The following is a 20,569-nucleotide window of genomic DNA, read 5'->3' as shown; positions in this document are numbered from 1 at the left end:
TCTGTTTGTATATTTTATAAGCTTGTCTGCATACGTCTCCCCCTTCCCTCTCCTTGATTATCTCTATGGGAGTCAAATAAGTCTTAGACTGTTCAGACCCCATTTTGATTTGTCACACAGACCTTATTTTTATTATTATTATTATTTTTTATGTATTTATTCCTCCACCACGAAGGTAATTTATTTCCCACTATTCATCACTAAGTATACAGGACCTTATATTACACAGTACACTAAGGACCCCTGGTCCCTGGTCCTGGAATAGTTTTACGGACTCACTACAGCAGTCACTACTTAGGGGGGTTTAGGGGAGACCAGACCTCTCCTCTAAGGGAACATCTGGTGATATTATAACAGATTCAGTAAAAGCAAATTATGGCAAAAATGACACAGACTATCAACGTACAGATTTCAACAATTACTGCAGGCAACATGGCATGAAAATATACCAGTAGTGAGTTCTTCCGTCTAATACAGTCTCATGAACAAACTACACAAAGAGGCGGGGAACCTGAAAATAACACATGCAGCGACTAACCTTCTGTCAACAGTAGACACGAGTCAGGGCAGCCCAGAGCTGAAAATGGCAAGTCAAAGGCTTACCCTACACCGGTGTTTTGTAGATCTGGGGTCCCGTGATCCTGGTCCTGGGTTGTTGGCAGTTGGTGTTGTCAGGTATCGGCTGCAGGTGAAGAGGAGTCCCCGCCCCACGTTGGGAAGCCAAGTAAACTGTGGGGGGTCTTCAATGGAGACCAGTGCTGATGTTGCCTGAGTCCAAATTCAAAGGAAAGTTATAACGAGTACTCGAGGAGAACCATAAGAAGCCACTATACACACAGCCCAGGGGATCAAATGAGTTCTGCTTTATTTGGAGAAACACACAGCTTATATAGACCGTCGCCCGCGCAGGGTGCGACTTTGAAGAATGACTTAATCAAGTGACTAGTTTGGAAAACAGAATATTAGCACATTTCATTCTTGCGAAAACAACGTATCTTAGAAAGGAAACACATTTGCTGCGGTTCGGGTGCATCCGACCACAAACTGTCAGTAACGAAACTTATCCACTTTAGTTCGTTATCTGGTGCAAGGTCCGGACTAAAATAAGGAACTTCTTAACTTCTAAATTTCTCTTCTCATATTAGGTTACTCAGAAACAAGATTAACCCTTAACAGCAACATAAAACAAATCTTGTCAAATCTGGGCTTGAGGAAAAATGAAAAATTCAAAAAACAGTCAATACAAATGTCTCTTTTTGCAAAAGTGTCTCCCCTACACTTGATCTTCTTTAGACCCTTAACCTACAGGGTCTCTGATGCGGGGAAGCAGGGGATTATTATACCCTTACTGTTTTCCCTGGTTAGCCAAAGAACAGACCCTAAGCAGGAATTTGTTCCTGCCTATTACATTGGTGTCAATCAATCTTCTCCATTCTCCATGTCCATGACTATAGAGCCCCTTTATTCTTTATAAATTCAACAGTTGCCGATGCCCTCTGTACACCATGTTGTTGCCCAAGATCTTCAGGGAGGAGCTGTGATGCTTAGTCCTCCTTTGATGCCATCAGCTGGTGGTTGTTCTGCAGAAGACTGAGGATCACCCCACTTTAGCAGCAGTCGGGCACATTTGTTAGTTCTTCAGGCTCAGTTGGATAGTCACAGCATACGGGCAGATGCAGCATGCACTTAGAGAAGATGAAAATTTTAAATCACACTTGGAAAGTCCCAATGTCCTGGCGGAAATAACTCAGTTACACAGTCCCAAATAAACTTGAAAAATTAATTCAGTCCATGGTAGATTAAACAAAACCAAAAGCAAAATCGCAGTCCTGGACCTTGTGTGCTTTTCTTCACCCCTTCATAAAAATAGATAAAACAAAATTCTGTAGGTCTAATTTATCAATGAAACAAACTCTGCCCGGAGTGACGTGATACGTTTTCTGCTGTAGCAAATGAATATTTCTAATATTCCTAATCTTTCTACATTACAGCACAAATACCTTCTATATACAGTAGACATAGAACTCAAGAATTCTTAGTCATTTAAACAAATAGCATAATATCAAATATTGCAAGTCCAATCAATCAAGTTAACAATACAATATCCTTAGATTTATCATCATCATCATCAGTACAATTACTTATTTATCATATGTTATCAAATACTACGAACCAAATTAATCAAACTTTGTAGCTCAATAATCTTAGATTTGTCATGATCACGTTTCTACAATTAGATTGTTATGCAATATACATTCACATAATTTTCATAACTTTCCCACAAAGCAAAACCCAAATAGATACACTATTATTCCAACCCATGCAAATGAATTTGTACATAACGATATCCCAGCACGCAGGCATTGATCATGCGCATCTCACACTAACTTTCCCTATCTTCCATCCATTCAATATGCAGTAAAGTTTCTGATCTACACAAATAAGCAAACATTTCAGAAACCCCACATTTGTATTGTGTTCTGCATGGTCTCAGACTTGTAGGTGCAAACATGTTATCAGGATCCACAAACAATTAACATATGCAAACAATTTACATGTAGACAGACCACAGACAAACATTGTATGGCAACACAGCACACAATAAGGATATCACCAACCTGAGGTGAAAAATGAAACCAGCTCAGCAAGGCCCGGATCAAAGCCAGAAATAGTAGACAGTGTACTCCATACATCCCACAGACAAACATTAGACATTGAACAAGGGTTTTCCTACAGCTAATATGCGAAAAAAATGTCTGTTTTTTCAACACATGAGTTCTTCTGAACTCCATATGCACTGGAGCACCAAAAAATGAAAATTCAAAAAACCTTGTTAAAATTTAGGTTGTTCTTCATTGCTTTCACAATGGATAGTGAATAGAAATGAGCGAACGTACTCGTCCGAGCTTGATACTCGTTCGAGTATTAGCGTGCTCGAGATGCTCGTTACTAGAGGCTAGCACCACGCGATGTTCGAGTTACTTTCACTTTCATCTCTGAGACGTTAGCGCGCTTTTCTGGCCAATAGAAAGACAGGGAAGGCATTACAACTTCCTCCTGCGACGTTCAAGCCCTATACCACCCCCCTGCAGTGAGTGGCTGGCGAGATCAGGTGTCACCTGAGTATATAAATCGGCCCCTCCCGCGGCTCGCCACAGATGCATTCTGACATCGTTCAGGGAAAGTGCTGTCTTGCTAAAGTTGCTATAGGGAGAGTGTTAGGAGTTATTTTAGGCTTCAAGAACCCCAACGGTCCTTCTTAGGGCCACATCTGACCGTGTGCAGTAGTGTGGAGGCTGCTTTTTGCAGTGTTGCACATTTTTTTTTGTATATCGGCCGTGCAGAGCATTGCGTCCTCAGTCTGCAGTAATTTTACATAGTATAGGGCCAGTAGTGCTGAGGCAGGGACAGTGAAAAAGGTGAAAGACATATACTGTCTATATAGGCAGTTGGCTTTTCCCAAAAAAATTGGGAAAAAACATTCTATTTGGGCTGCCTGTGACTGTCCTGAGTGTACTGCGTCTCTGCTGGGGGTAGTAGTCCTAATTAATACGCAGCCAGCTAAGTGTTACAGCAGGCTTGCGCAAAATTCTTTCCTGGCTCTGCGTTGCCCGTCACATCACCGCTGTCATCCTGTCCAGAGGGAAACAGTCTGCAATAATTTTACATAGCTTGGCCCACTGCTGAGGGTACCCATGCTGCTTGCCTGTCATCCTTTCAGCGTGTATGGCCTGAGGAGGAGGAGGAGGAGGAGGATCCTGAAAGCGATCTTCCTAGTGAGGACAGCCATGTGTTGCGTACAGGTACCCTGGCACACATGGCTGACTTCATGTTAAGATGCCTCTCATACCCGAAGAGGAAAGGGGTTCGAGAGTGATGCTATACCACAGGACCCTGGCGGACAAACTGATGGTAAAATTCCCATCCGACAGCGCTAGTGACCGAAGGCACAGTTCCGAGGGCCAGGTAGCAGGGGAGGCGCGGAGATCAGGCAGCATGTACAGCACAGGCAGGGGAACACTCTCTAAGGCCTTTGACAGCTTTTTGGCTCCCCAGCAAGACTGTGTCACCGCTCCCCAGTCAAGGCTGTGTCGGCGGGAGGACTGTAAAAGGATGGTGAGGGAGTACGTAGCCGATCGCACGACCGTCCTCGGTGACGCCTCTGCCCCCTACAACTACTGGGTGTCGAAGCTGGACACGTGGCCTGAACTAGCGCTGTATGCCCTGGAGGTGCTTGCTTGTCCTGCGGCTAGCGTCTTGTCAGAGAGGGTGTTTAGTGCGGCTGGGGGAATCATCACGGATAAGCGTACCCGCCTGTCAACCGACAGTGCCGACAGGCTTACACTCATCAAGATGAACAAAGCCTGGATTTCCCCAGACTTCTCTTCTCCACCAGCGGACAGCAGCGATACCTAAACAATACGTAGGCTGCACCCGCGGATGGAAGCATCGTTCTCTATCACCATCAAAAACAGGGACCTTTTAGCTTCATCAATCTGTGTATTCTATTCATCCTCCTCCTCCTGCTCCTCCTCCTGAAACCTCACGTAATCACGACGAACGTGCATTTTTTCTTAGGCCCACAAGGCTCAGTCATATAATTTTTGTAAACAATTTTTATACGTTTCAATGCTCATTAAAGCGTTGAAACTTGCACCTGAACCAATTTTTATTTTAACAGGGCTGCCTCCAGGCCTAGTTACAAATTAAGCCACATTAACCAAAGCGATTAATGGGTTTCACCTGCCCTCTTGGTTGGGCATGGGCAATTTTTCTGAGGTACATTAGTACTGTTGGTACACCAATTTTTTTGGGCCCTCGCCTGCAGTGTAATCCAATTTATTTTTTGCCCACCTGCATTAAAGCTGACGTTACAGGGGTTGGGCAGCATGTAACCCAGGAGAAGTGGCAGCGGAGTGTCATGCAGGCAGTGATTGTGCTTTGTTGGAGGTAGTGTGGTGCTTAGCTAAGGTAAGCATTGCTAATGAGGGCTTTTCAGAAGTAAACATTGTTGGGGGGGGGGGGCACTCTTGCCACTATTGTGGCTTAATAGTGGGACCTGGGAACTTGAGATTTAGCCCAACATGTAGCCCCTCGCCTGCCCTATCCGTTGCTGTGTCGTTCCCATCACTTTCTTGAATTGCCCAGATTTTCACAAATGGAAACCTTAGTGAGCATCGGCGATATACAAAAATGCTCGGGTCGCCCATTGACTTCAATGGGGTTCGTTATTCGAAACGAACCCTCGAGCTTCGCGAAATTTTCATCCCGAGTAACGAGCACCCGAGCATTTTGGTGCTCGCTCATCTCTAATAGTGAAACAAAGCTAACACTGTCTATTCTATCTATTGTTTGGTGACATCACTTGTCAATGAATAACCACAGTTCTGCTCTTGTATTATTACAAGCAAACATTAGCATTTCCCTTCCTCCAAAGAAACAGTCTTGACTTCTGCTCTGTAAAATAAAACCTATCATTAGAAAGGGAAAAAAAACATATAAAACATTTAGTTTTCAAAACCAAAGATCTCAGCCGGCACATCATCATCCTAGTATTCCTTGCCTGAATATTTCTCCTGTTAGCTTAAAAGGGAAAATGAAAGACAAAAACACAGTGAGACAAACATCACATTAAAGAACAGATTATTCCGATCATTATAATCTTTCCACATTGATGGAGTTGGATGTCTATCTGGTACTTTTTTCCTGAATTCTTCCCCCGGGTCATATAATCCCATTTTCTTATACATTCTCTACATGTCATTAGTACAGATCCTGTCTATATTCTCCCGTGGGACCCCATCTTTTATTAAAACTGGGAACATCTCTTTCCTGCCCACTCTATCTTGATTCACTTGAGTTCTATTAGGATTGGGATTATGATCTGGTTGTGACTCCTCCTCTTTTTCCTGTTTTAATACTTTCATCAATGATCTTACCTCTGAATAAAAATCCTCTAACCTCGATGCAGTGGGTTTTTCCGGCGACATGGAAGGAGGGTTGTCTCTCTTGCCATGCACCCCGGTTGTGGAATTTCTCCATCTTTAACCCTTTCCAATCCAATTTGTATCCTGGTTTTCCTAGGGGGCTTACTCTTTTTCTGCCATAATACAACGGCGCTATATGCTGGCTAAAGCCAGTACTGCATGAGGTGACACGTTGGATAGGCTCCTACAGCAGAGAGGCTGGCAATATACAGTAAGAGAACCCTGACGGACGTCTTCCAACATCGGAGCTGTACAGCCTTAAATCATAATGTCTTCAGAGGTCAGACAGTGGATTGGAAAGGGTTAATCATTCCCTTTTTATTTTGGGACCCCAGTTTCTTATTAAGCCCTCTTTCTTGGTACATCCTCCACATGTCTCCTGTACTTATGCCATCTATTGTATCTCTCATCTTCCAATAATGCAACAAACATTTATTTTCTGGAAACCCGATTCTTACTATTAATACTATGTTCCCTGTCTCCTCTTTCCCTGTTAGAAAATTGCTGGGGGCCCCATTCTCCCAAACCTCCCAATTTTCTGACAGCCTCCAGGACGGCTCCTGTCTCCCGCTCAGTCTGATTGAACAATAAAGCCATTATAACAGACTTGTACGGTGGCGGGGCACATTTAATAACTTTATTCCTTACAACCACAGGGGGCAACTGTATCATTACATCTGCATGTCCCACAACAATAGCTGCTTTCATGATCTCTTCTTTAATACGCTGAATACAATCTCTTACTGTATACCACTGTCTATCATTAGAAGGCCAATCAGCTTCACTGGGATATTTCTTATTACACCCCCTGGCTACTACAGCTAAGACATTTGTTAACCCTTTTTGTCCAAGATTAGTGTAATCACGGAATGCTGCTTGAACATTTGGTTCATGACTAAGGATGAATAAGAGAAAAGCCAACAGCACAGCTTCAGAGCTAAATAAAGCCGGACAGATATATGCACAGCCACCGTGACAGTCCTGATCCAGAAAGGACCCCAATCGTCAATCCATGTAGATAAGAAAGATGGCAGTATCCGTGGTGCAATTAAAACGTTGATTTTATTCCTCCAAATGACGTACAATGTTTCGACCTTTTTCAAGTATAACACTTACGCCTCCCCCCCATGAGGTAAGTGTATAACTTCTGTATGGCTCATATTTAATGCACGATGTATATTACAAAGTGCATTAATATGGCCATACAGAAGTGTATAACCCCACTTGCTGCCGCGGGACAACCCCTTTAAGCTTTCTGTGCAGTCCCAGGCACATTCAAGGATTTACTAGGATCCCCCCAATCCAGTTTCAGGGTATCCACACACTATGGGCAGCTAGAGGAGACCCAGGGCTCATGCTTAATGGGGGATTGAACAACCTCGGAGAAAGCATATGTTTATCCAATTGGATTTGTCCTTCTAGCTGAACATCTGTAGTGGTGGTCAGGAACACTTCTCATGGACCGTCAAGTCTCGGTTCTAGAGCTTTGTGGACTTGTCTTTTGGTAACAACCCAATCTCCTAGTTTAACAGAATGAGTTCCTTCGCTCTCAGGATCTGGAAGGGAAATAAACGCTCGAAAATATACACTAGTTAGGCATTTTGTGAGAGTAATAGCATATTTGGCAAGCTACCATGCTGCATCTGGAGTTATTGTGGAAAATACAATCCTAATCTTGGGCCAACCCCAAAATTACCTTATATGACTGAGGCCTATTCTGTCAGCTGTGTACCTTACAGAAAAGAGTGCCAGGGGTTGGCATTCGGTCCATGGTTTATTGAGCTCTGCCATGGCCTTCTGGATCTTTGCTTTTAAAGTACCATTTAATCTCTCAGCTCTACCACTCCTATGAGGATGGTACGGAGCATGAAAGGCCTGTTCTACCTCCAATGCTTTCATTACTTCCTGCATCACTTCTCCCGTGAAAGGAGTGCCTTGGTCACTCTCAATTGTCTCTGGTACATCATGCCTGTGTACCACCTCAGAGATCAGTTCTTGGCGGTGGCGTTTGTGAGTGTGTAGGCCAGACCGGCCATGTTGGCCACCCTGAGAACAGGTCTTGGCAGACCAGAACATACTTGTACCTACCCACCCTTGGCAGTTGGATGTAGTCTATTTGAAGACACTGTAATGGGTAGTCGGGATGAGGGGTTCACTTCATAGGATTCTTTACAGACCTACCCATGTTGTTATGTGCACAAATCAGGCAGCCCTGTGTGTGTTTAGCTGCTGTAATGCTAAATCCTGGTGCATAGCAGTGACTAGCAACCACATCTGTCATAGCTGTTTTTGACAGGTGTGTATTTCCATGGGAGGCCAGAGCCATGATGGGATAGAGGGCCTGTGGAAAACAGAGCTTTGTGGATATCATCTATGCATCTCCAGGTGTCTCTGCTTCTCCTTCTGGTTCCCATTATTCATTATATTCCCTTTGATTACCTGTTTTTGTAACGGAATCAACAGGCCATAATCCATGAAAGGTTACGTTTGAGGAGGTACCGCCCAACCCCTGAACGATCAAGTCTGGGATTCTGTTCGGCTGTCTTGTCTTTGCTGTCCTTGGAGTGGCCTTTTATTTTGTTTTATGGCCCCTCTCTTGGTCAGCAAGAGGGCTTCCATCAGTGCTTGTACACCTTTACTGTTTTTAATTGGCTGTCAAGAAAGACATCGCTCTCCAGATGGGTCCGTAGTCATAAGCAATGCCAAAGGCGTGGCGTGAGTCTGTATAGATGCTAACCATTTTTCTTTGAGCATGCTTGCACGCTTCTTCCAGAGCCCGCAATTCAGCTTCTTGGGCTGACATGTGAGGTGCAAGGGGTTCAGCCTTGACCACATCATGTAAGAAGAGCACAGCATAACCTGTATAGAACATGCCTTCTGGACCATACCTCAAACCATTCACAAAAAGTGCAAAATCAGGGTTGTCTACTGACTGAACTACAACATGACTGAATCCTGCTGTCTCCTGTGGCATTAGCTATGCATAGTCATAGCTATAAGGAAAGCTATCAGAAGATTTACCCCCCTTCTTCCCCTCCTTTTCCAGATGCAGCAAAGTAGGTGGGTTGAGGGTAGGGCAGTGCTGAACGGTCATGTTGTCTGGCATAAGTAGAGCACACTGTGAAATGCTGTGGACAAATGTTTGAGCTGAACCTGTGGCAGTATTGCTGTTACATCATGGGGGCTGATACTGTCACAGGAAAATTGAAACCTAGCTCAGAACTTTTATTCAGCATGGCCTGACCTGCTGCAACTGTTTTTAACACAAGAGGATTCACCACAAGCAACATTTCTGTACAGTACAGCCTGAAGGGCTTAGTATAGTCCAGTATCTCCAGGGCTGAAAGAAAAGAAAAAGAAATACTGGACCACAATGTTCAAGATGTGATTTTTTTTCTCCAATGCGTGGTGAGTCAAGCAGAAAGGTTTACTGGGCAATCATCTACAAATAAATACACGGCAGCTCTATGTTTATCACTGCTTATCCTGAACTTCTGAGTTCATGAATAAAATGCCAGAGCTGCAGTGAAAACTGACACTTACATATGCAAAGGCATAAATAAGAGGGAGCAAATGTGAGGATGAAATGCTACCAAAACAAAAGGGATGGGAGCAGATATTGGCTTTTATATGACGGAGCATAATAATAATATTGGGAAAGAAAAAAAAAAACGTAAATAATTCTTTAAAAAATACCCTCCAATTCCCTTGATGCCATTTGCAGGATGAAATACACATCCCATCATGAGTGGCCATTAGTGTCTTATGCATAGGGGAGAGAAATCTTCAGCCCCAGTCAATATCTGCATTAGGAATAGGAGTTTAAGCAACATTTACAAAACCAACAGATCCACAGTACTTTTGGTTAATTACATTCTGCATCACACATTTTCCATTCATATTAACTAAGCAAAGAAATCAACACACAAGACTGTCAAACCTACGAGAGCAATCTCTGCCTCCAATTGCATCCTATTGACCAACACACTACACACAACATGTTTACAGCGTGGGATACCATTTTACTCAATTCCTACTACTACCTCCCTCCAGAATTTCTCTTGTCATGGACAAAAGGAAGAAGAAAAAAAACTTTAACTATTTCTAATAGTAGAGCTGTACAACAGATTTCACAGTTAGCGTTAGTATCACTTTAATATTTTTCCCATAATAGGAACACTCAGGTCTCACATAGAGGTTAAGTTACCAGTAGATCTACCCTCTCTCCACATTATTGCTGATACAAGTAAACTCACTGGTCGTGGAATGAGCCTTTCAATCAACAACTTATTTCTCTTACATGCCATTATTACACTGAAAACACAACAATAACACCATTTAACAATTATACACGCTTCAAAACAATCACAGAACTTACATTTACACAAGTAACAGCAATAATATACCTTAAGATTCTTGTATCTTTCCTATTGAACTTCCTATTTGCACAAACTGTTACTAATACACTGTAATTCACTTCATTCATTTCTGTCTTTAGCACAATCCACTATTTAACATTGCACTACTCTATCTTCAAACCAGATGGATATACCTGGATGTGAAGGTAACTTGGGGAACAGTGTCTGTCTGAGTGTGTTGTGCCAACAGTTAAGTACAGTGAAGGCTCCAGTGTGATCTGGGGACGTTTTACATGACATAGGCCGCCTGCAGACGAGCGGAAATCCCGCCGCGGGATTTCCGCCGCTCAAAGTCTGCATAGGAGTGCATTACAATACGCACTCCTATGCAGACGGCCGCGGTTTGGCCGCGCGAAATCTCGCGCGGCAAACAAACCGCGGCATGTTCTAATTTTCTGCGGGGCACGCACTCACCTGGCCGCCGGCTCCGGTCTGCGCATGCGCCGGCTGCGCGGCAGCCGGCACATCAAAGAGCCGGGGCCGCCAGGCGCGGGTGAGTACGCGCTCGTCCCTGCAGGCTCTGGGGTCGGATCGCGCGGGGAGATTTCTCGCTGCCGGATCCGACCCGCTCGTCTGCAGGCGGCCATAGTATCAGTCCGTTGATTGTAGTAGTAAGAACCATGAACCCTGTTAGCACAATATTTGCTAGTTGGTATGTTTTCAGCTTACAAATCACACACAGCATTGAATGTAATAGGAAGTTGTCTGATTTATTAATCAGCAGAAGTATTTATACAAAGAAATTTGAAAATGAGACTAGAAGATGCCTCACTTGTAAATAATTATAGTTTACTCTAATTCATTTATTATCATTGGTTATTAGAACCTCAGCAAGTGCAGGGACGTCTGTCTGTAGGCAGGACTTCTCTCAGGCCGATTCAAGCTGTTTCTCATGAGATCTTAGTAAACGGCCTTGTTTTCCTCTGAATGTTTCTATGATAATATCTCAATCTAGACTAAGGAAAGAAAGAGAGATGGAGAAACACGGATACAGGATGTATTATGGCTTCTCTTACAACTCGAAGCTCGACAGTAAAGACTATTTTGTGCTGCCAACAATTCTTTGGGAATGGTCAGCCATACTTCCACCAAGACAACATGCCTTGTCACAAATCCAACGCTGTTTTACATTGTTTTAAGAATATAGATATTCCACTATTGGACAGGCCTGAACAGGAATCGCAACCTGAACCCTACTGAACATCTTTGGGATGAACTGGAAAGTCGGGTCAGGAAATATGAACAGCGTCCATCTTCTTTGAGAGAGCTTCTAGTTATACCTCAGTCTGCAGTGCATTAGACAGCGGTCTCACCGCGAAACAGTACTCTAATATTTCCTTGGCCACTGCAAAGAATTTCAGTTATACCTTTCTCAGTCTGCAGTGCATTACGCAGAGTTTAAGGAAAGAGCTGCTGAGATAGGGAAAGTGTTACAGTCAGGATCCTCTGTACAAGAACCACAATGGTCCTTCTCAGGGCTACTCCTTATCGTGTGCATTATAGTTGTGGCTGGTTGGGAGCAGTAATGCACCTTTAAAAAAAAAAAAAATTAAAAATTAGCCCTGTGCAGAGCCTTTCAGTTATACTGTTCTCAGTCTGTAGTGCATTAGACAGAGGTCTCACTGCAAAACAGTACTCTAATATTTCCTAGGCTACTGCAAAGCCTTTCAGTTATACCGTTCTCAGTCTGGAGTGCATTAGACAGAGGTCTCACTGCGAAACAGTACTCTAATATTTTCTAGGCCACTGCAAAACCTTTGAGCTCTGCCACTGTGTAGAGTGTCTCACAATACGCTTTCCTTGGGGGGGTTGAGATAGCCGCAGTTGCCAGCACTATCCACTGGCTTAAGAGTTTTCTCCCACTCCATACAGCCTCTTTTATTTACAAGTCTCTGTGAGCTGTAAATGACCCCTAGGTATCAGCGCAAGACAGTGGTTTAATTTTTTCAAGTCACAGCATAGAGCCTCCGCTATCTACAAGTCTCTGTGTGCAAATTAGCCACAGTTGTTAGCACTGTCCAGTGGGGTAATTTATTTGGGCCCTGCTCTATCCTTAATCCGCCATGATGAGGAGTAGGGGTAAGGGTCGAGGACGCGGACGCAGGTGTCCAAGTCAGGGTGTCGGCACAGGCCGAGTTCCTGGGCGGGGTGAATCACAGCCGTCTGCTGAGGGATTAGGAGAGAGGCAAGTTTCTAGGCTCCTCAGCTTCATATCACAATTTGCGGGTCTGCATGGTAGACCTTTATTACAAGCAGAGCAGTGCAAGCAGGTCCTGTCGTGGATCGCAGATAACGCGTCCAGCAATGTGTCGAACCCCCAGTCTTCTACACAGTCCACTACTCTCGGCCTAAGGACTGCACCTCTGAATCCTCTGGCTGCTCCTCCTTCCTCCCACCCTCCTCACTCCATGAAAATGACAGAATCTAAGCAGGCAGACTCCCAGGAACTGTTCTCGGGTCCCTGCCCTGAGTGGGAAAAAACTGTTCCTCTCTCACCTGAGGAGTTTGTCGTGATCGATGCCTAACCTTTGGAAAGTTCCCGGAGTCCGGGTGATAAGGCTGGGGACTTCCGGCAACTGTCTCAAGAGCTTTTTGTGGATGAGGATAATGAGACACAGTTGTCTGTCAGTGAGGCAGTAGTAAGCGCAGTAAGTCCGAGGGAGGAGCGCACAGAGGATACGAAGGAAGAGCTGCTGGACGATGAGGTGACTGACCCCACCTGGCTTGCTAAGCCTACTGAAGACAGGGCTTCAGAAGAGGAGGCAAGTGCAGCAGCAGGACAGGTTGGAAGAGACAGTGGGGTGGCCAGGGGGAGTGGCAGGCCCAGAGCCAAGAATCCCCCAACTGTTTCCCACAGCACCCCCTTGCGGCAAGTCTCCGTGCAGAGGGCTAGGTGTTCAAAGGTGTGCATGTTTTTTAATGAGAGTGCGGACGACCGACGAACAGTGGTGTGCAACCTGTGCCGCACCAAGATTAGCCGGGGAGCCACCACTACCAGCCTCACCACCACCAGCATGTGCAGGCATATGATGGCCAAGCACCCCACAAGGTGGGACGAAGGACACTCACCACCTCCGGGTCGCACCACTGTCTCTTCCCCTGTGCCACAACCTGCCACACAGATCCAATCCCCCTCTCAGGACGCAGGCACGAGCGCCTCCCAGCCTGCACCCACACCCTCACCTCCACTCCATCCAGCAATGTCTCTCAGCGCAGTGTTCAGCTGTCGCTAACACAAGCGTTGGAGCAAAAGCAAAAATACACAGCCACCCACCTTGCATGCACAAGCTGTAAACGTACACATTACCAAATTAATCAGCCTGGAGATGCTGCGATACAGGCTTGTGAAAACGGAGGCTTTCAAAAACATGATGGCGGCGGCGGTCCTGCGCTACTCGGTCCCCCGTCACCACTATTTTTCCTGGTGTGCCGTCTCCGTCCTACACCAGTAACATAAACCGTGCCCTCACCAATGCGGTTACTGGGAAGGTCCACTTAACCATGGACACGTGGGCAAGTACTGGTGGGCAAGGACACTATATCTCCCTGACGGCACATTGGGTGAACTTGGTGGAGGCTGGGACCGAGTCAGAGCCTGGGTCTGCTCACATCCTACCCACACCCAGAATAGTGGGTTCTACCTCGGTGCTGGTATCTGCGGCGTATAATGGCACCTCTCCCAAACCCCCCTCCTCCTCCGCCACCTCTACCTCTCAATTAAGAAGTGTAAGCATGTCGCCAGCAGTTGGTAGAGTGTGGCAGCACAGCGGTGGGCAAGCGTCAGCAAGCCGTGCTGAAACTAATCAGCTTAAGTGAAAAGAGGCACATGACCCCCGAGCTGTTACATAGTCTGATAGAGCAAAGCGACCTCTGGCTTTTGCCACTGAGCCTCCAACCAGGCGTGGTCATGTGTGACAGCGGCTGTAACCTGGTGGCAGCTCGGCAGCCTCACACACGTACCTTGGCTGGCCCACGTCTTCAATCCGGTGGTTCAGCGGTTTCTGAAAAACTACCCCTACTTGTCTGACCTCCTCGTCAAGGTACGCCGCGTCTGCGCACATTTCTGCAAGTGCACCATGGATGCTGCCACCCTGAGATCCCTACAACATCATTTTCAGCTGCCAGAGCAGCGACTGCTGTGCGACATTCCCACGCACTGAAATTCTACATGTTGGCAAGGCTGTATAAGGGCACTTGTGAAATACCAGCTGCAACATGGGCAGTGTAGTGGTAGTCAAGCTCCGCAGTTCTTTACAGAGGAGTGGGCTTAGATGGCAGACATCTGCCAGGTCCTTGGAAACTTTGAGGACTCTACCCAAATGGTGAGCGGCGATGCGGCCATCATTAGCGTTACCATCCCTCTGCTTTGCCTGCTGAGAAGTTCGCTGCTAAGCATAAAGGCCGACGCTTTGCGGTTAGGACAGGAGACGGGGGATGACAGTATGTCACTTGATAGCCAGACCACCCTCATATCTATATCTCAGCACGTTTTGGAGGGGGAGGGGGAGGAGGGGGAAGAGACAGCTGGCCACACAGCATAGGGTATCCATGCTGCTTATCTCTCATCTGTTCAGCGTGTATGGGCTGAAGAGGAGGAGGAGAGTCCTGAAAGTCATCCTCCTAGTAAGGACAGCGATGTATTGCGTACTGGGACTCTGGCACACATGGCTGACTTCATGTTAGGCTGCCTTTTCCGTGACCCTCGCGTTAGACACATTCTGGCCAACACAGATTACTGGGTGTACACCCTTCTAGACCCACGGTATAAGGAGAACCTTTCCACTCTCATTCCCGAAGAGGAAAGGAGTACGAAAATGATGCAATACCACAGGGCCCTGGTGGAAAAAGTGATGCTAAAGTTCCCATCTGGCAGCGCCAGCGGCAGAAGACGCAGTTCTGAGGGCCAACTAGCAGGGGAGTCATGGGGATCAGGCAGCATGTCCAGCGCAGGTGGGGAAACACTCTCCAAGGCCTTTGCCAGTTTTATGGTTCCCCAGCAAGACTGTATCCTAACTCTCCAGTCAAGGCTGAGTCGGATGGAGCAATGTAAAAAGATGGTGAGGGAGTACATAGCTGATCATACCACTGTCCTCCATGATCCCTCTGCTTCATACAACTATTGGGTGTCAAAGCTGGACACGTGACACAAACTTGCGCTGTATGCCCTGGAGGTGCTGGCCTGCCCTGCCACTAGTGTCTTGTCAGAGATGGTGTTTAGTGCAGCTGGGGGGATCATCATGGATAAGCGTACCCACCTGTCAACTGCCAGTGCCGACATGCTTACACTCATAAAGATGAACAAAGGCTGAATTTTCCCGGACTTCTCTTCTCCACAGGCGGAAAGCAGCGGAACCTAATGATTCTTTTAGCTGCAACAGGAGAAATATGCATCCTCTCTCTAACCCCCAAAAAGGGGAGAAGCAGCTTGGTCTATACCTTTCGGAACTTACTCCTCCTCCTCCTAAAACAGCATGTCATCACGCTGAGCCGCCAATTTTTCAGCAGGCCCAAAGGCTCTGTTAAAACCAATGTTTTCAGAGGGGTGCCTCCAGGCTCTGTTACAAATAAAGCAGCAATGAGCTGCTTCTTTAAAAAATGTTTATGGCTTTCATCTGCCCTCGCGGTTAAGCAATTTTTAAGGGGTACACTTGTACTCTTGGTACACCATTTTTTTAGGCCCTCGCCTATATTCTTAGCCAACAAATTTTTCCTGCCTTCGCCCACACTCCTGGCAAACACATTTTTTCAGGTGTTCGCCTATACTCTTGGTACACCAATGTTTGAGGGGTTCGCCTATACCCTTGCAACAGAAATGTTTCAGGGGTCCGCCTATACACTTGCTACAAAAAAAGATTTGAGGGGTTCGCCTATACTCTTGCAACAGAAAGGTTTCAGGGGTCCGCCTATACTCTTGCTGCAGAAATATTTCGGGGGTTCGCCTATACTCTTGCTACAGAAATGTTTCAGGGGTCTGCCTATAGACTTGCTACAGAAAGGCTTGAGGGATTCGCCTATACTCTTGCAACTGAAAATTTACAGGGGTTTGGATATACTCTTGCTAGAGAAATGTTTTGGGGGTTTGCCTATACTCTTGCTACAGAAATGTTGCGGGGGTTCGCCTATACTCTTGCAACAGAAAAGTTTCAGGGGTCTGTCTATACACTTGCTGCTAAGGGGTTTGGGGGGTCTGCCTATACACTTGGCAAACAAAATTTTTAAGGTGTTCGCCTATACTCTTGGTACATCAATGTTTGAGGGGTTTGCCTATACTCTTGCAACAGAAATATTTCAGGGGTCTGCCTATACACTTGTTACAGAAAGGTTTGAGGGGTTCGCCTATACTCTTGCTACAGAAATGTTTCGGGGGTTTGCCTATACTCTGGCTACAGAAATGTTGTGGGGGCTCGCCTATACTCTTGCAACAGAAAAGTTTCAGGGGTCCGCCTATACACTTGCTACTAAGAGGTTTGGGGGGGTCCACCTATACACTTGCTACTAAAAGGTTTTAGGGGTTTGCCTATATACTTGCTACTAAGAGGTTTGGGGGGTCTGCCTATACACTTGCTACTAGAAGGTTTGAGGGGTTCGCCTATACTCTTGCAACAGAAAAGTTTCATGGGTCCACCTATACACTTGCTACTGAAAGGTTTGAGGGGTTCGCCTATACATTTGCTACTAAGAGGTTTGGGGGGTCTGCCTATACACTTGCTACTAAAAGGTTTGAAGGTTTCGTCTATACTCTTGCAACAGAAAAGTTTCAGGGATCCACCTATACACTTGCTACAGAAAGGTTTGAGGGGTTCGCCTATACTGTGGATGCACAAAGGTTTCCCATAGCAGTGTTCAGCTGTCTGGTAGAAATACACAGAATGACTAGGGCAGAAGTGTGGGCTGAGGTCCTTCGCGGGGTGAAACTCTGCCATGTGTGAATACTGTGATTTCTTCATGTGTAATACTGTTTTTTTAGTTTCATGGGCACTCCTATGCTATGGGTGCGCAAAGACTTCCCATTGCGGTGTTTTACCTATCTGGCACAAATACACTGAATGACTTGGGTAGAGTGCAGAATGCAGACGGCTTTCCCAGCACGGTGTTCAGCTATCTGACACATACACACAATAAAGTGTGTGGGGACACATGGATTTCCCATAGCTATGTAACTCACGGAACCTTGGGTCACACAAGGTGGAGGCTGGGACCAAGCCTGACCCAGGGCCCTCTCACAAGCTTCACAAAAAGAGTATTGTGGATCCTACCTCTGTCATGGTTTCTTGGGCTAATTATGCCACCTCCTCCTCCTGCTTGGGGTTTGGGGATCAGCATTGGTCGACATGTATTTCCTCTCGTGTAACCACAGATATCTGAGACACTCGTTTGGACAAATCAAAAGAAGCGTGACTGAATTCAGGAGACGTTAACAGCTGTACAAGCATCCAAGTCTGCTTTATGCCCACGATTGCTGAGGGTGTGGGAAGAGGCCGAAGTCCTGGGGGAAATGCAACTGCGCCAGGTTTGGCCTGTGGAACTTCTTTAGGTTCATCCAGTCTTTGAAGCGATGAAAGCAACCGTAACTGATTTAATGAGACGCTCACAGCTGTACTAGCATCCGAGTTAGCTTTATGCCCACGATTACTGAGGATGTGTGCAGCGGCCGAAGTTCTTGGGGGAGGGGGATGATGCAACTGCGCCAGGTTTGGTCTATGGAACTTCTTTGTGGTTCATCCTGTCTTTGGAGCGATGAAAGCAACTGTAACTGAATTAATGAGACGTTCACAGCCGTACTAGCATGCCAGTCTGCTTTATGGCCACGATTACTGAGGGTGTGTACAGAGGCCGAAGTCCTGGGAGGATGATGCAACTGCACCAGGTTTGGCCTGCGGAACATCTTTGTTGTTCATCCAGTTTTTGGAGCAATGAAAGCAACTGTAACTGATTTAATGAGACGTTCACAGCTGTACTAGCATCCGAGTCCGCTTTATGCCCATGATTACTGAGGGTGTGGGCAGAGGCTGAAGTCCTGGGGAGAATGCAACTGCGCCAGGTTTGGCGTGTGGAACTTCTTTGTGGTTCATCCAGTCTTTGGAGCGATTAAAGCAACTGTAACTGATTTATTGAGACGTTCACAGCTGCACGAGCATCCGAGTCCGCTTTATGCCCACAATTACTGAGGGTGTGGGCAGACGCCGAAGTACTGGGCGGGAATGCAACTCCACCAGATTTGGCTTGGGGAACTTCCTTGTGGTTCATCCAGTCTTTGGAGCACTGAAAGCAACCGTAACTTATTTAATGAGACTTTCACAGCTGTACTAGCATCTGAGTCTGCTTTATGCCCACGATTGCTGAGGGTGTATGCAGAGGTCCTGGGCGGGGTGAAACTCTGCCATGTTTGGGCACTGTAATTGCTTCATCTTTAATATTTTCCTTGGGTTTCATGGGCTCGCATATGTTGTGGGTGCACAAAGATTTCCCACTGTGGCGTTTTAGCTATCTGGCACAAGTACACTGAATGACTTCGGTAGGGAACAGAAGGCTTTCCCATTGCGGTGTTCAGCTATCTGACACCTATACAGAATGAAGTGTGTGGGGACACATGGATTTCCCATAGCTATGTAACTCACGGCACCCTGGATAACAGATGTCAATGCGACTTTCTAATGTTAAAAACGCATCGCACAAAAATCGCAAATTTGCATGCCGTGATTTTTGTGGGATGCAATTTTAACATTAGAAAGTCCTATTAACATTTGCGTTAAAAAAAACGCAGCGATATTGCAATCGCCAGTGAGTGTGAGCCCCTATAGGTATGAAATGTAAAATATATAGATATTTTCTCTTTTCTATAGAAGCACTCACTTCTTTGGGAGGTCCCCTCTTTGGAGACCCCCATTTGTCGAAAGATGGAACTCTCTTAAGGCTCTGTGGCTCTGAAATCCCGTCGGTGGAAATTTCTTAAGTCTCATCTTTCGACAAAGGGGGGTCTCCAAGGAGGGGACCTCCCAAAGAAGTAAGTGCTTCTATAGAAAAGAGAAAATATCTATATATTTTACATTTCATACCTATAAGAAGCACGGGACTACAAGTTTTTTGTTTCTTTTTTGTTACGTATTTCTAATAATATTTTGTAAATTCAATACAAACCGTTTTTTTTAATCTTTTGAATCATCCGTATTGGTGTATAATTTCTTTATCACTTCTAAGTAAACTCTGCGTCTCTGGTTGACTAGAATTGTTTGCTGGTATTATTTTTTCTTTACATGTACACATATTTATTTGATATTGACAAGAGACATTAGCATCACAAATTTATTCATTCGCAATCCTCATTATAGCCTTATATGACCGTTAGGGGTGTCGGTGCTTGGGTCTGTATTGGGTGACAACCTCCGCAGCTAGAACTAATCCAATATTTTCCTTCAAATTTACCCTACCAGATTCAGGCCATGACACATGCGCGAAGCTGGGGAAAGGTCTGTGGATAAAGATCCTGTCCGAGGCCTTAGGTAAGTAATTTCTCCTCTTCTCATAGATCTGTTCAATGGCGGGATGTAAAACTTTAAACTTTTCTTTACTTTTACATGGATAACGGCGATCACGTGACCAGGGACCACATACCACGGCCTCTTGTAAAATCTCCAGGCTCTTGGCTATGTTTTGTAGTCAGGAGCAGGAAGATTTTAAATTACCAAGGTAATTCGTAACTTTTGTACCTCCCTCTACTATTTGGGCATGTGCGCAGAAGATGGGGCCTTAGGTACGTAATTTCATCTGGGGGCCTTAGGTACGTAAATCTGGGGGCATGAGGTACATCATTTCATCTCCCCTCATGGATATGATCCGTGACGGGAGATGAAACTTAAACTTCTTAACTTTCTTTAATACATTCTTTTTACTTTACATGACCACCATTATCCATTGGATCATGGTGATCATGTGACCGGGAACCGCATACAGCGGCTCCAGGTGACATCTCACTGCTCTTGGCTACTCTAATGCTAGCTGGGAGCAGGGAGATTTTAAATCTCCCGGGCTGTCCGGCCTTCTGCGCATGCGCCCGATATTTTACGTTTGGTGCGCATGCGCAGAAGACGGTCTCAGGTCCTGGAAGGACCAGAACATCACGGGAGATCGCGGAGAATGGAGATGAGTAGTTTTAAGTTCCCCACA

At 45.7% G+C, this 20,569-nt stretch overlaps 1 protein-coding gene across 2 annotated transcripts in view; it reads left to right on the top strand.

The window, feature by feature from the left end:
* The window catches only part of LOC136631769 (uncharacterized), a 248,364-nt gene that overhangs the window by 17,385 nt on the left and 210,410 nt on the right, over nucleotides 1-20,569 (top strand). For both annotated transcript variants that reach the window (XM_066606101.1, XM_066606102.1), the window contains one exon: nucleotides 19,837-19,905. The gene's annotated coding sequence lies outside the window, so the exon portion shown is untranslated. The remainder of the gene's footprint in view (nucleotides 1-19,836; nucleotides 19,906-20,569) is intronic.

Source organism: Eleutherodactylus coqui, chromosome 6 (genome assembly GCF_035609145.1).
Source record: "Eleutherodactylus coqui strain aEleCoq1 chromosome 6, aEleCoq1.hap1, whole genome shotgun sequence".
NCBI lineage: Eukaryota > Metazoa > Chordata > Amphibia > Anura > Eleutherodactylidae > Eleutherodactylus > Eleutherodactylus coqui.
Note: the sequence above shows the minus strand (reverse complement) of the source record. Positions and strands in the feature narration are given on the sequence as shown.